The sequence below is a fragment of the Echinops telfairi genome, unplaced genomic scaffold (genome assembly GCF_000313985.2).
Source record: "Echinops telfairi isolate 266 unplaced genomic scaffold, ASM31398v2 ScPeMD7_7469;HRSCAF=8507_1, whole genome shotgun sequence".
Classification (NCBI taxonomy): domain Eukaryota; kingdom Metazoa; phylum Chordata; class Mammalia; order Afrosoricida; family Tenrecidae; genus Echinops; species Echinops telfairi.
In genome coordinates this window covers 129362012-129374998 of record NW_022111373.1, presented here as the reverse complement: position 1 = coordinate 129374998, position 12987 = coordinate 129362012, and positions in this window count along the sequence as shown.

Genomic DNA, 12987 nt, shown 5'->3' with positions numbered 1-12987 from the left:
GATGGCAGCAGCGCCGACAACCCAACAAACAAAAAAGCCACTGACATACAAAATTTAAAAGAAGAGAAAAAAGGAAAAAATACCAAACAGATAGGCTGAAAAAAAAGAAAAAGAAAAGAAAAAAAAAGTCTGTTAGTAGATCAAGGTCTGTTTGTTGACCTTTAGGAGCGTTTTCCGGACGAGTCTAATGGGGTGCCACATCCTGGCCCCAGAGTCCATCATTTGTCTTCCCTTGGGACCTCCTTGCTCTGCTTCCCTGCCTCTCCATTGCACACCCCCAGTGTTTTGCCTCAGTGTGATGGGGTCAGCTCAGTCGCCCATCCCACACTGTGTCTCCAGTGCTTTCCCGTGCAGGGCCATGGGTCAGCTCAGGATGCCACATCTCGCCGTGGGGGCAGCCCCAGGGTCCTCTCTGTACACTGCCCCCCCACCCTCCCCCGAGCTGGGCCATCGTCCTCTGAGTTTGGTGGGCCCAGTTGTGCTCTGCACCTTTCCTCCTCCTTCTCTTGTCCCAGTTTCCTTCTGGGTTTGGTGTGGTAGGTCAGCCCCCCTCCCACACTGGGTGATCTACTTCCATCCTTTGTGGTGCTCCCTTCCATGGTGGGGGTCGGGCAAAATCAGGCTAGGGCCGGCACCTGGTCCAGTCTCTCCGTGAATTCCTCCCCGTTTTACATTGCTCCTCTGGTTTGGCGTGTCCTGATGGGGTCTGTATGCCCGTTCCAGTTCTGTGGAGACACAACCAACACTCTCCTCCCGGGTGGGCCAGTGCCCTGTTCCCCACGTGCCACCAACCCAGCCTCTCCCCACCCTGCTTCTCCCTCCACCCATGCCCCCTCCCCCTCTTCATGTCCGACTCTTATGTACCTCCCCAGGCGTGGCCTGCGCCCCACTCCAACTGTCCACGCCTCACCCGTCCACCGTGAGACAGGTGCCCACTCCTCCACTCCCGTTATGCTGATTGTACTTACCTCAGGGGACTCGTGTTATACCTGACCTTTTGATTTTGGCTTACTTCACTTAGCATGATTCCTTCCAGCCCTTCCCACGAAGTGAGGTGTTTCATGCAATCGACCGGGCTTTTCAGTGCTGCATAGTACTCCATTGTGTGTATGTGCCAGAGTTTACTAATCCACTCCTCTATCGATGGAAACTTAGGCTGTTTCCAAGTCTTAGCGATTGTAAATTGTGCCGCAATAAACATTGGAGCGCAGATGACTGGTCGTGTTTTATTTGTTGCTTCTACCGGGTATATGCCCAGTAGAGGGATGGCTGGGTCATAAGGTCGATCAATTTTCATTTTCTGTAGGTTTCTCCAGATTGCCTTCCAAAGTGGCTGTACATGACCACCAGCAGTGGAGAAGAGTTCCTACTTCACCATAGCCCCTCCAACACTTGTTACTCTCTGATTTGCTGATTTGGGCTAGCCTCATGGTTGTTTTGATTTGCATTTCTCTTATGGCTAATGATCTGGAACACTTTCTCAATTGTATCAATTTATTATGGTAATAAACAGCTAAACTGTGAAATATTCTGAAATCCATTAGGATGTTTATCAGATTGTATTTTTAAAACAGACCAGAAATATCTAATCCTCCCAATTCAGTTGTGAATGAACAGTGAGTGACCTACATCACTTTTTTTCCACCTCCTTTTTTCTTTCCTAATAGCAGGTAGTAGGAATAGAACAGCAGGCACAGTCTGAGAATAAGCAGACTGGTTTGTCTGAACATATTTATAGCTGGTGTATTATCTTTTTTTCTCTATGCTCCAAAGATTAGGGGGTCAATGTATTTGAAGAAGAAAAAGTAGAACTAGCCTGGGAAGTAAAACTATTAAGAGCAATAGACTTTCCCACCATGAAGCTGCACAAAAGACATACATATCGAGACCTATAAAATGTGCCTTTAACTTCTGCATAGGGGGTAAGAGGGCTACAGAGAAATGACGCAGGCAGTTCAGAGGTAGCCTGAAACTAAGGTCAAACTATGAAGCATGCCACAGTGGTCCTTATACTAGTGCTGGATAATTTCATGTGACAGGTAGAATAGAGTATAAATGATAAAAATCGTTAAAACAAAATATCCGTAACATAAAAGGGAAATCAAGCATCCTTACATCCTCACAAACAACATTTCCTTCACATGGTTTTACAAGATCCTCATGTATATTTTTGCACTTATGATCACACGTTTAAATTAGTAAGATGCATGCTTTTCTTTTTCTAGGTTTTCTCTCCCACCCACTTAAAATGCCCATTTTAAAAGCTAGTGCCACGAGTCTATGAAGTTGAGTACCCCTCCATATATGTAGGCTAGTAAATCTCTGTCAGTTCTTATAGATTTTAAGTTCTTGTTTATTTTGAGGCTCACCGACATTTTAAATATTTCAATTCTAGTTAATTTTGTTATTCACATAAATCTGCTTACCACACTAGAACCCTCAGTTTCTTAAATTAATCTTATACAATGACATTTCCTCTGTTGCTTCAGGCTTTTATCCCCGTGTTATTACTGTGAACGCCAATGCTTGTTCCATATTCCATATAATATATCTTCGATGATATTTAGATTTTTTTGGTCAACTTGGCTGGATCTGGATTCTTGGTGATTTGGAAAGTATAGTATAGTAAATCCCCAAGTTGTCACTAACACAGTGTAACCAACTTTATAATGGAATCTGCTATGAGCAGCCAATTGACTATAAGACAGTTAATGTGGAAGGCAACCTCTCACCCAGGTCACAGTTCTGGTGATTTTTACTATGTAAGTAGACTATAGAGTAGACTATATAAGTAGACACTGTGTAGGGGCTACTTCACTTTTTATTTGGGGTTTGGATCCTGCATCTGATTCATAGACCTCATATTATTTTACTTGACCCCATCATCTGAATCTTACCTGCTGGTCCTAGTATCCATCAGGAGTCTGTCAACTCTGCTGTGTCCATGGGATTCATTAGACTCTGCACCAACAAGCCCGATCTGCTGCCCTCAGATCGATCCACCCACACATCCACCACCTGTGTCTCCTTCTGCTAGAGGAACCCACTTCTACAACTCTGTGTCACCACTTGTCTGTCGGTTTGTTATTCTGAGGCGGGTTGGGTGCTGCTGTGACGCTGACGGCTGTGTCACTGCATGTCAAATACCAGCAGGGTCACCCGAGAAAACTGTTTTCAATAGAGCTTCCAGACTAAGAGCAAACTACAAAGAAGGAATCAACGTTTCACTTTGGGGGAACTGGCCACTGAATATTGTACATACTTACTGTACAGCACTGAAACATGATCTATTACTAAAAGCCTAATAAATAGAAGAAGAACATTGTAAGAGACAATGCCAGAAGATGAGCCTCTCGGGTCAGAATACACAGAGATTATGACTGAGAAAGATCTGTTTTATTTGAGTTGAGCCTCCCATAATGATGAAGATGGAGTAAAGCCTTCCAGAGTAAAGCCTTTAAGTCTTCATTTGATAGTGGAGCAAATCCAAAAATGAGAAGAAACAGGTGAAAACATCAATTATGAAGTGCATTGCTGTCAGTAATAGGATAATGTCTATTTGCATAACAGTAAATCCAATAACCACTACAACTATTTTTCAATTTTTGCAAAGATCACTAAAGCTCTTAAGGGAAAATAAAGAAATTTATTAACATTTCCAGTCTGAAATTGTTGCAACATGCAATCAAGATACATTTATAATTATCGCTGATCCAATTGCCAAAGTTTGAAACAAAAAGGAAGGAACAGTATTGGAGAATATGGTTGGTCTTGTTGATAGAAATGTTGGAGATCACATGATAGAATTTTGCAAAACCAATAACTTGTTCATAGCAAATTCCTTTTTATAACAACACAAAAGATGGATATCCAGGTGGATTTCTATGGATTAAACACACATAAATACATTGCCTCGATCTGTGGGAGGAGACGATAGAGAAGCTAAATGTCATCAGCTAACACACAATCAGGGGGCTGTTGTAAAACACACCATCAATTGCTCATTTATAAATTCAGGTTGAAGTTAAAGAAAATAAGAACAAATTCATGAGAGCTGAAATATGAACTAGAATATAACCCACCCAAAATTCAAGACTATCACCAGATCAGATTTCATGCATTCATGACAGAAGAAATGAGGAGCCATGGGGTGACAGCAAGAAAACCCCCCGTGAAGACAGCAAAATGTCAATATAGATAGAACTGAATGAGCACATCAAAGTGGATGTCAGAAGAGGCTTTGAAGCTTTTTCTTAATTGTAGAGTTGCTAAAACAACTGCAAGAAATGATGAAATAAAAGAGTTGAAACCAGTGTTTCAAAGGGTAGCTCAAGAAGGGAAATAAAAAAAATTATAATGAAATCTGCAAAGACCTAGATTTGGAAAAATCATAACATTCTCATGATATCTTAAACTGAAAGAATTAAGAAAAAATCCAAACCTTGAGTTGCAGTCCAGTCTACGGGCAAACTATGGAATGATGCAGGAAGTATAAAAATAAAATATGTAAGAACCAGCGTCACTTTACTTAAAATAAATCTAGTAGAGATTCAACCATTGTAAGATGTAACATGTGAGTGGGAACTAATAGTATTAAAGAAAATAGGAAGAGGTCAAAGCTGCACTAAAACATTAACCAAACACAAAACTCCAGGAATTAATTGAATTCCAATAGAAATGTTTAAATAACCTGATGAAGCACTGGAAGCATGCATTGGTCTATACCAAGAAATTTGGAATATACCTACATGGAAAACTGACTGGAAGAGATCCCTTATTTGTACCAATTCCAAAGAAACATGACCCCATAGAATGCATAGAACAATATCATGAAAATTAAAATTTTACTGAAAATAATCCAACAGTGGTTACAACAGCAGCACATTGACAGGCAGCTGCCAGAGATTGAGGTTTGAGTTAGAGGAGGACATGACGTAAGGGATGTCCTTGCTGATGTCAGATGAATGTTGATGGAATCAGGATACAAGAAAGGTGTTTTCTTGTGCTTCTTACACTATGCAAAGGCTGGATCATAACAAACTATGGATAGCCCTGAGAAGAATGGAAATTCCAGAGCAATTCATTGTGCTCATGAGGATCTGTATATGGATCAAGAGGCAATTGTGTAAATAGAAATCGCTAATACTGCGTGGCTCAAAACCACAAAATGTGTAGTTCATATTTGTATCCTCCTAGCATATTTATTCAATCTGTATGATGAGCAAATAAGCACAGAAGCTGGATTATATAAAGAAGAATTTGACATCGGGATTGGAGGAAGGTTTATTGGAAATTTGTGATATGTAAATGACACAGCCTTTCTTGTTGAAAGTGTGAACTTGAACTATATGCTGATGAAGATCAAAGATTTCAGCCTTAAGGATGGAGTACAACTCAATGTAAATCAATAAAAACAACCTCAAATCCTTACAACTTGGCCATTAGGTAACATGATAATAAACAGAGAAAAGATGGATGTTTTCAAGGATTTAATCTTGCTTGAATCCAAAATCAATGCTCATGGATGCAGCAGTCAGGAGATCAAAAGATGCGTTACAATAGGTAAATATGTCCTTCAAGACCTCTCCAATGTGTTGAGAAGACAGGATGTTCCTTTGCAGAATAAGTTGCACCTGGCCCCTCCAGGGTATTTTCAGTAGCCCCTAGTATTTTTAGTCGCCTCATATGCATGTGAAAGTTGGAAGTGGAATATGTAAGACTGAAGGAAAAGCAATGAATTTGAACTCCAGTATTGTTGAAGAATATTGAAAGTACTATGTACTTTCAAAAGCCAACAGATTTAACTGAATACAGCCAGAGTGCACCTGAAAGTCAAGGACATAGCATCAGGAGAAACCAGTCCCTGGTGAAAATCATCATTCTTGATCGATTGGAAGAGAAGTGAAAAAGAGGAAGGCCCTAGCTGAGATGAATTGACCTGGTTGCTGCCACAATGCGATCAATCTTAAGGACAATTGTGCGGATGGTGCAGGTGTGGGCATTTTTTCATTCTATTGTGTGTGGGTTTGCGATGAGTCAGCTTCAACTCACTGGCACCTAACAACTACAGCAATCCACATGTGAGTGATCCATTTTCTTCATGTAAGTTTCTCTCTCATTAGATGTAAATAAATGTACAGGTGTGCAAGTCACCAGTTTTGCTTTTCTAGAGGATTCAGCCTCTATATTTTATCTAGGAGTCCTGGCAGCACAGTAGCTAACTATTTGACTGTTATCTAAAAGGTTGGCATTTCAGCCTTGAAAGGGCACAATCAATCAAAAGATGAATAAACTGAACCCATAGGAGAAAGCTCTGCTAGTCTTGTGTAAATGTTATAGTCTCGGAAGCCTACTCTTTTCTATGTGGTCCTATAAGTTGGAATAGACTCGGCAGCAACGTGGTTTTAGATGCATGTTTTTACTGATTCTCTATCTCACTCAATCCTGGCATGGAGCTGTTGCTGACTTACAGTGACCTATGGGGCACAGTAGAACTGCCCCTGCAGGTTTCTAAGACTGTCACTCTTTACAGGAGTAGAAAGTCCCGTCTTTGTCATGGGGAGGGGAAAGAGTTTTCAAACTGTTGACCTTGCAGATAGCAGCCAAAGTGTAACCACTACAAGACCAGGGCTCTTTTAAATGATGACTTAATTAAATTGCTATTGTTGGATGCCATCAAGACTCCAATTCATTATGAGACTGTACAATAGGACCAAACAGTCCAAGCTGGGATCACATTCACAATTGTTGCCATGTAGAACTCATTCCTGAAGTTATCATTAATCCACTTCATGCGTGATCTATTTTTTTTTTCTTTAAGCAAAAGGGAAGACATTTATTGGATCCCATATGGGAAACCCAAGAGGGGCCCAACATCCCCTACTGTGTCGGCATGCCCAGCAAAGGGTCACACCATTCACTGTAGCCCCATGTCCCAGAGGGACTCCCCTTGAGCCGAGCCCCAAAGCCCCAGGACTGGCTGGGGGTGGGGGACACATGATCTTATTTTTGCTGGCCAAGTATAATATCCTCATCCAGAGACTGATCCTTCTTGATGATATGCTCAAAATTACATGAAATGAGGTTTTATCATCTTCATGTTTAAAAAGCATTTTTCCATGCATCTTCCCAAAGATTCATTGCCCAGGTTTGTATGCATATGATAAATACATATCATGGGTCAGGAGTACCATAGTCTTCTATTGACATTTATGTTTTGACACTTTAAAAAGTCTTATACAACACTTTCTCAATCATACATTGATACTCAATCAATGATCTTTCTCATTCCTAGTTTCAAGTTTGATTACTGATCCAAGTTCACTGAAATCCTTGACAAGGCCAATCTTTACTTTTTCACTAGGGTGCTACGTATTGGTCCAGTGTTGAGTATTTCTAAGTTATTTACAGTGATGTATAATCCACACGGAAGACTGTTTTCTTTAATTTTCATCGATAAGTGACTCAAGTCCACCTCATTTTTGGGAAGAAGTTAGTCCCGTTAGCTCCCACAATCCATACTTCAGTGGCCTCCAGCAAGCCCTTTCCTTTCTCTTGATTTGAGAACCCCGAATCCATTTAAAGGATGCTCTCTTGGTGCTGTCCGCGAAGTATTTAACCATTTATTTGCACACAGGTCGGGAGTTGAAAATCACCCGCCATTCTGAGGAAAAAACAAAATGAGACAATTTGCTCCCATAAAGTTTTCCAGCCTCATACACACTATGGAATGTTCTTTGGACGGGCTACGAGAAGAGACAAGTGCCTGGGGTAGGACGTCTGGTTTAGTAAAGTTCATGAGCGGCAAAAAAGAACGCCTTCGCAAGATGGATTCTCACAGTGCCTGCAACCATGGGCTCAAATGTAACCATGCTGAGGATGGTGCCGGGCTGAACAGTGTTTTATATGAAGTTGCTATGAGCTGGAACTGATTCAATGGCACCTAACAACAACAACAACAACATGAGACAGAATAGACGCCTCGGTAGTGGGTTTGCTTTGGTTCATGGACTTTCAACTATGTGATCATAAATCATGCGCTACCATTTTGTCTCAGTCACTCTACTCTCATCCGTCTTTCCAGTGTCACCAACGTTTCTGCTCTCCAGCGTACACTGACGTGATCTTCTCTCTCATTAAAATTTCTTTTTTTTGAGGAAAGTATTTCATGTCCAATTTCTTCTTTAGCAATATACCTATTATAGGACAGACAATCATCAAAATCATTTTATAGAATCTGTCCAAATACTCCCCTCCATTGCCCCTTATTTATTATTTGTCACAGATTGTGCCCCGCCCCTGTATTAATATTGCCTCTCTCCATTGAGAAATACACTCTCCAACGTGACATACCAGAAAGACACTTTTGTTGAATTAATTCTCCCTCCCTGGAAATATTGTTACTGGCTTCCTCTTTCTAATTCTCTCTCTTTTGTTAAGTCTTTTCAGATGCCTTCCCTGGTGTGTCCTCATTTTCAGGGTCACATACTCTTTTAAAAGTGGATCGGGTTCAGTTTGGGGGATAATATCTCTATGGATTGATTTTATTCCTTGTATGATCCAGTCTCATCTCACACTTTAACTCTTTTTAAATGTTTAAATTAGTTAACCAATTTAGTTAACCCATTTCTAGAAATATAAAGGGACTTCTAAAAGTTTGTGTAAAAATAAAATTGAAAGGTAATGAAAATTTTCCACAACCTGTTTGTAATCCCTTCATGAATCTACTTCAACATTTATTTTTAATTTGGATTCATTCTCTTAAGAGAGAAGAAAAATGTTATGTTGCTCACAATCCTTTTCACATCTATCAGTACTTAATAAAACATTATTATCTAGTTGACCTGTTCACTATTTAGAGCCATTTGTTTCTCTATTCCTTCCTCCTGCCTCCTAATTTGCTCAGGTGCACTCTGTGGGATAATCATTTGGCTGCTAATACTAATCACAAGATTGATGCTTCAAACACACCAGCTTCCCTGAAGTAGATAGATGAGACTATGTATTACCATAAATATTTATAGTTTTTGAAACCCAAAAGACTCTTTGTCCTATAATGTCCCTTTGAGTTGGGATCAACTCAATGGCATTGAGTTTATTTAATGATTTTGTTATCTGTGATATATATTTTGAGGATTTATTAATTAAAAAATACCCAGGAACCTCTGACTTCACATTATCTCCATTATGAGTTTCCCAGTCACGTTACTAAGCATTTCTCTGAAAGAAAGCCAGGGTCTCTTCTTTTCTTCCCAAACCATCCTTTCTTTTTTTTTGAATGAAATGTCTTACTAGCTTTCAATTTGTAAGTCGTCTTAGCACTTTTCTGCTAGAACTATTGTAGCAGTTATCTTTTGCTCTTAGAGTTCTGTATAATCTCAACCATGGCCTGAAAATTGAGCAGTTAACCACAAGGTCAGTGGTTCAAACCCACCAGTGGCTCCTCAGAAGAGATATGGAGCTGTCTACTCCTGTAAAGATTTAAAGACTCAGAACTTCAGAAGGGCACTTGCATTATGTCATTCAGAGTCAGAATTGATTCAATGGCAGTGAGTTTTTGAGTGATAATTTTGAGTCATTTGTAAAAGCTGTGCATTCTTTATCATTTTATTCTGATTATACAAGCTTTGTTGTTCTTTAAAATCTTAAGGTTTGCCTATGCTCAGTTTTGGAACCAACAGGCCTCATTGCCTCGATTGCGTATTCTTGCTACAACTACATTATTTTGTCTGATAACAGATTGAAGGGTGCTCCCAATGTTTTGTTTATCTTCAACCTCAGAATATGATCTTACCTATTAAAATTGTCCTTGACAAGTTCGTGAGTTGAGTATTTTCTTTTGTAACATCATCTTGAATTTTGAGTGAGCCCTTTATCCAGTGATGTGCCCTTAGAGGAGAGGAGAAAATATAAGGAAACACAAAGCAGAGGGCAATGTTAGCATGGAGGAAGAGATGGAGAGAGGCATCTAAAATAAAGGGATCATCAAACAAGGTAATGCTTGCTGGAGGAGATCCCAGAACTGGATCTCCCTAGTCTCAAAGTCAGTGCTTGTTCTAGTGCTATTCAAACTTTTCATTAAGCTGTCCAAAAGGGAAGAGGAAAATAAATTTTGAGTCCAAAAAAATTGGGATATGTTTCCCTAGAAAGCAGATAATTTCTTCATGGTGCAACACTTTGTCTTGTGAGTGTGAATTTTATGAACAAACTACTGCCACATCTATACTCTGAATGGATTTCAAAATATAACATTAAAGAAAGTCCAACTACAAAATGAACTCGAGCCCATTTATCAAAGGATCTAAAATAGGACAAACTAACCAATGGTGGTTGAAATGAGGATAATGTTGCATTTAGAAACAGTAGTAAAAAAGGAGTACTTGGGGCTCTGAGATTCTTGTAGATAGAAATTTGATGTGCTCATTTTGTGAAAGCTTATATAGCCCTATGCTTGTGTTTTGTGAACATTTGCATACAAATGCTATTCAAATACATTTATTAAAATTAAGAGTAGAAAATGAAAAAAGGCAATCACCAGTTGCCCAGAGAGAAGCATGTGGCAGTTACTTTCTCTGAGCCTTTAGAAGAAATTAACATCACCAATATTGATTTTGGATCCCTCCCTACTGACCTATTGAGGAAGACATTTCTTTTGTTTTATAATACTCATTTAATGATAATTTGCAATGTCTACACAATGAAAGTAATACATTCTCTTTCAAATGTTTGGATTCAGAAGAATACTTGGTTCATCTGCTTATACAATAATCTATCCTTGATACTTCTGAATATTTAAAATTTCTGTCAGAATCAGATACCCACAAAGGCAAATGACTAACTAGTCATTGTAGTAGAATGGCTGATGAACTGACATTAGAACCATAGCTTTATTTCTTCCATTTATGACTTGATCTTACATAACAATAGAACTGGATAAAAAGATATAAATAGGAATTATAATATGTAATACATATAAAGTATTAACTTTATAATACATACAACAATAATTCAGTAAATGTAAGTCAGAAGTTGTACTTACCTTTCTTTAGCAATAAACTATAAGACTGATAATAATCACATGGAACTTATCTTTGAAAAACAAATCATAGACTCTTCTTCCTCACGGTTTGCTCAGTGTTAGTACATACCGGTAATCAATTTTTCTTTTGTAATAATATACAGATCAGGAATTAACAAAAGCTAACATTTAATGTCACTGATATGAATACTGGAATTGTAAGTAGTTTAAAAGGGGTGTCCTTAATTATAAGTGAGTTAATAACTATCAGTACAGCTATAGTATACAATGTTCACTAGAGTTAACCTTTCCAATAAAAGTGTCTGCAATAAATCAACAACATTCTAGACCAACCCATGAGGTAGCCATATTCTCTATGTGGTATGGAGAACTTAAATGTCACTGATGGGAGTTTGAAAGATAATTTGACAATATATTTGATTGAAAATATTGTCAAATTTAAATGTGACACATGTACGATAGTAGAAAAACATATAGTCACATATCTATTTTTGAGATTAAAAAAATGATTGCACTATGACATGATCACATGCTAAACTTAAGAGACTAAAGTGTATCATTTTAGTATATGTTAATATTTAGAAAAACATCTAAAAAATGTAAGATTCTTATTGAGAATGAGTGCTGTTTAAAAAACATGGCCTAGTCTTAAATTTTAAATGTGTTGTTGTTGTTGTTGTTGTTGTTGTTGTTTGACTCAATACTTTTTTGTTGTTGCTGTGCAGCTCTGACTCAATGGATAGCAGAAAGAAATAATGAATCAGCTCTGACCTGGCTGCAAGGGCAATGCGTTATTTAAGGTGGCTCCTCTAGCTTACTTCCAACTCCCACCAAATGACCTCCTGAATGAGTCTGGGAAAAAGGTAGCAAGGGGAGATTCTGACAAGTTTTACCTGTGAGGTTTACCTGTGAGTAGGATTCCTTGGAATGCTAGTCTGCAAAGCATAAAATGAGCCCTTTGAATAGCAGGAGCTGGGGATTTCGTTATCAGCAAGGACCAGGAGTGGAACATAGTGTCTGGACCCAGAGATTCATGCGCAGTAAGCCCCCCATATCCAGCAATCAGCGTTGATATCTGAGGAGTAGCAGCAGACTCCAGAAGCCAGGGCATGAGCAAAGTGATGTTCTTCCCACCCGGTGGAGCAAGCGAAGCTGGCTGCTTTGGTTTGACTTACAGAGTGGGACACATCTGGTGACACAGTTGGGGGTGCTCGGCTTGCTGACGCATGGAGGTGGCGTTACGTCCTGTCACTCTGAGGCTTCCTAGAGTAGGGCGCCTCTGGGACCTTAATTCAGGGATCTGGGTCTGTGACCGAGGGAGCTTGAGCTGAATGAGTTTGGGTTGAGGATGACAGCAGAGCGATATGCCCCTTGGGCATTTATCAGAAGGCCTAAAATATATAGTATGTCCTGATGAACAATTGTATTCTGAGCTTTTATAACTTGAATCAAAACCTGTGAATTTGATTAATAAATCCTTTAATTATGAATATTCTCTGAGAATTCTCTGTAATCTATATCAAAATGCTATGTGCTATTGTTTGAGAGAAAAGAAAGCACCATGTGCATCAGCACCAGAGATGCTTGTTTGGGTGCCATCTCCACAGTTTGTTAAGTTTGAAACATCCGTGCAGCCAGTGTCCATCCTACTGAGGAGCTTCTTATTTTTTGCTGATCTTCCACTTTACAAAGAATTATGTTCTTTTATAGAGTTTGGTTTGTCCTATAGCGTATCTACATTACGTAAGGACTCTCCTCATTTTCATGTAGAAGGAGAAGTATGCTGTATTTTTTTCAAGAAAGATTTGTTTGTTGTTCTGTCAGAATGTGGTGCTTCCAATAATATCTGCTCTACCATCATTCAAATGTACTGTATATGTTCTAATCTGCTCTTCCTTCTTCACTGTCCAGTTTGAACAGCCAGGTGAGTCCACTGAAAACAGCGTGGC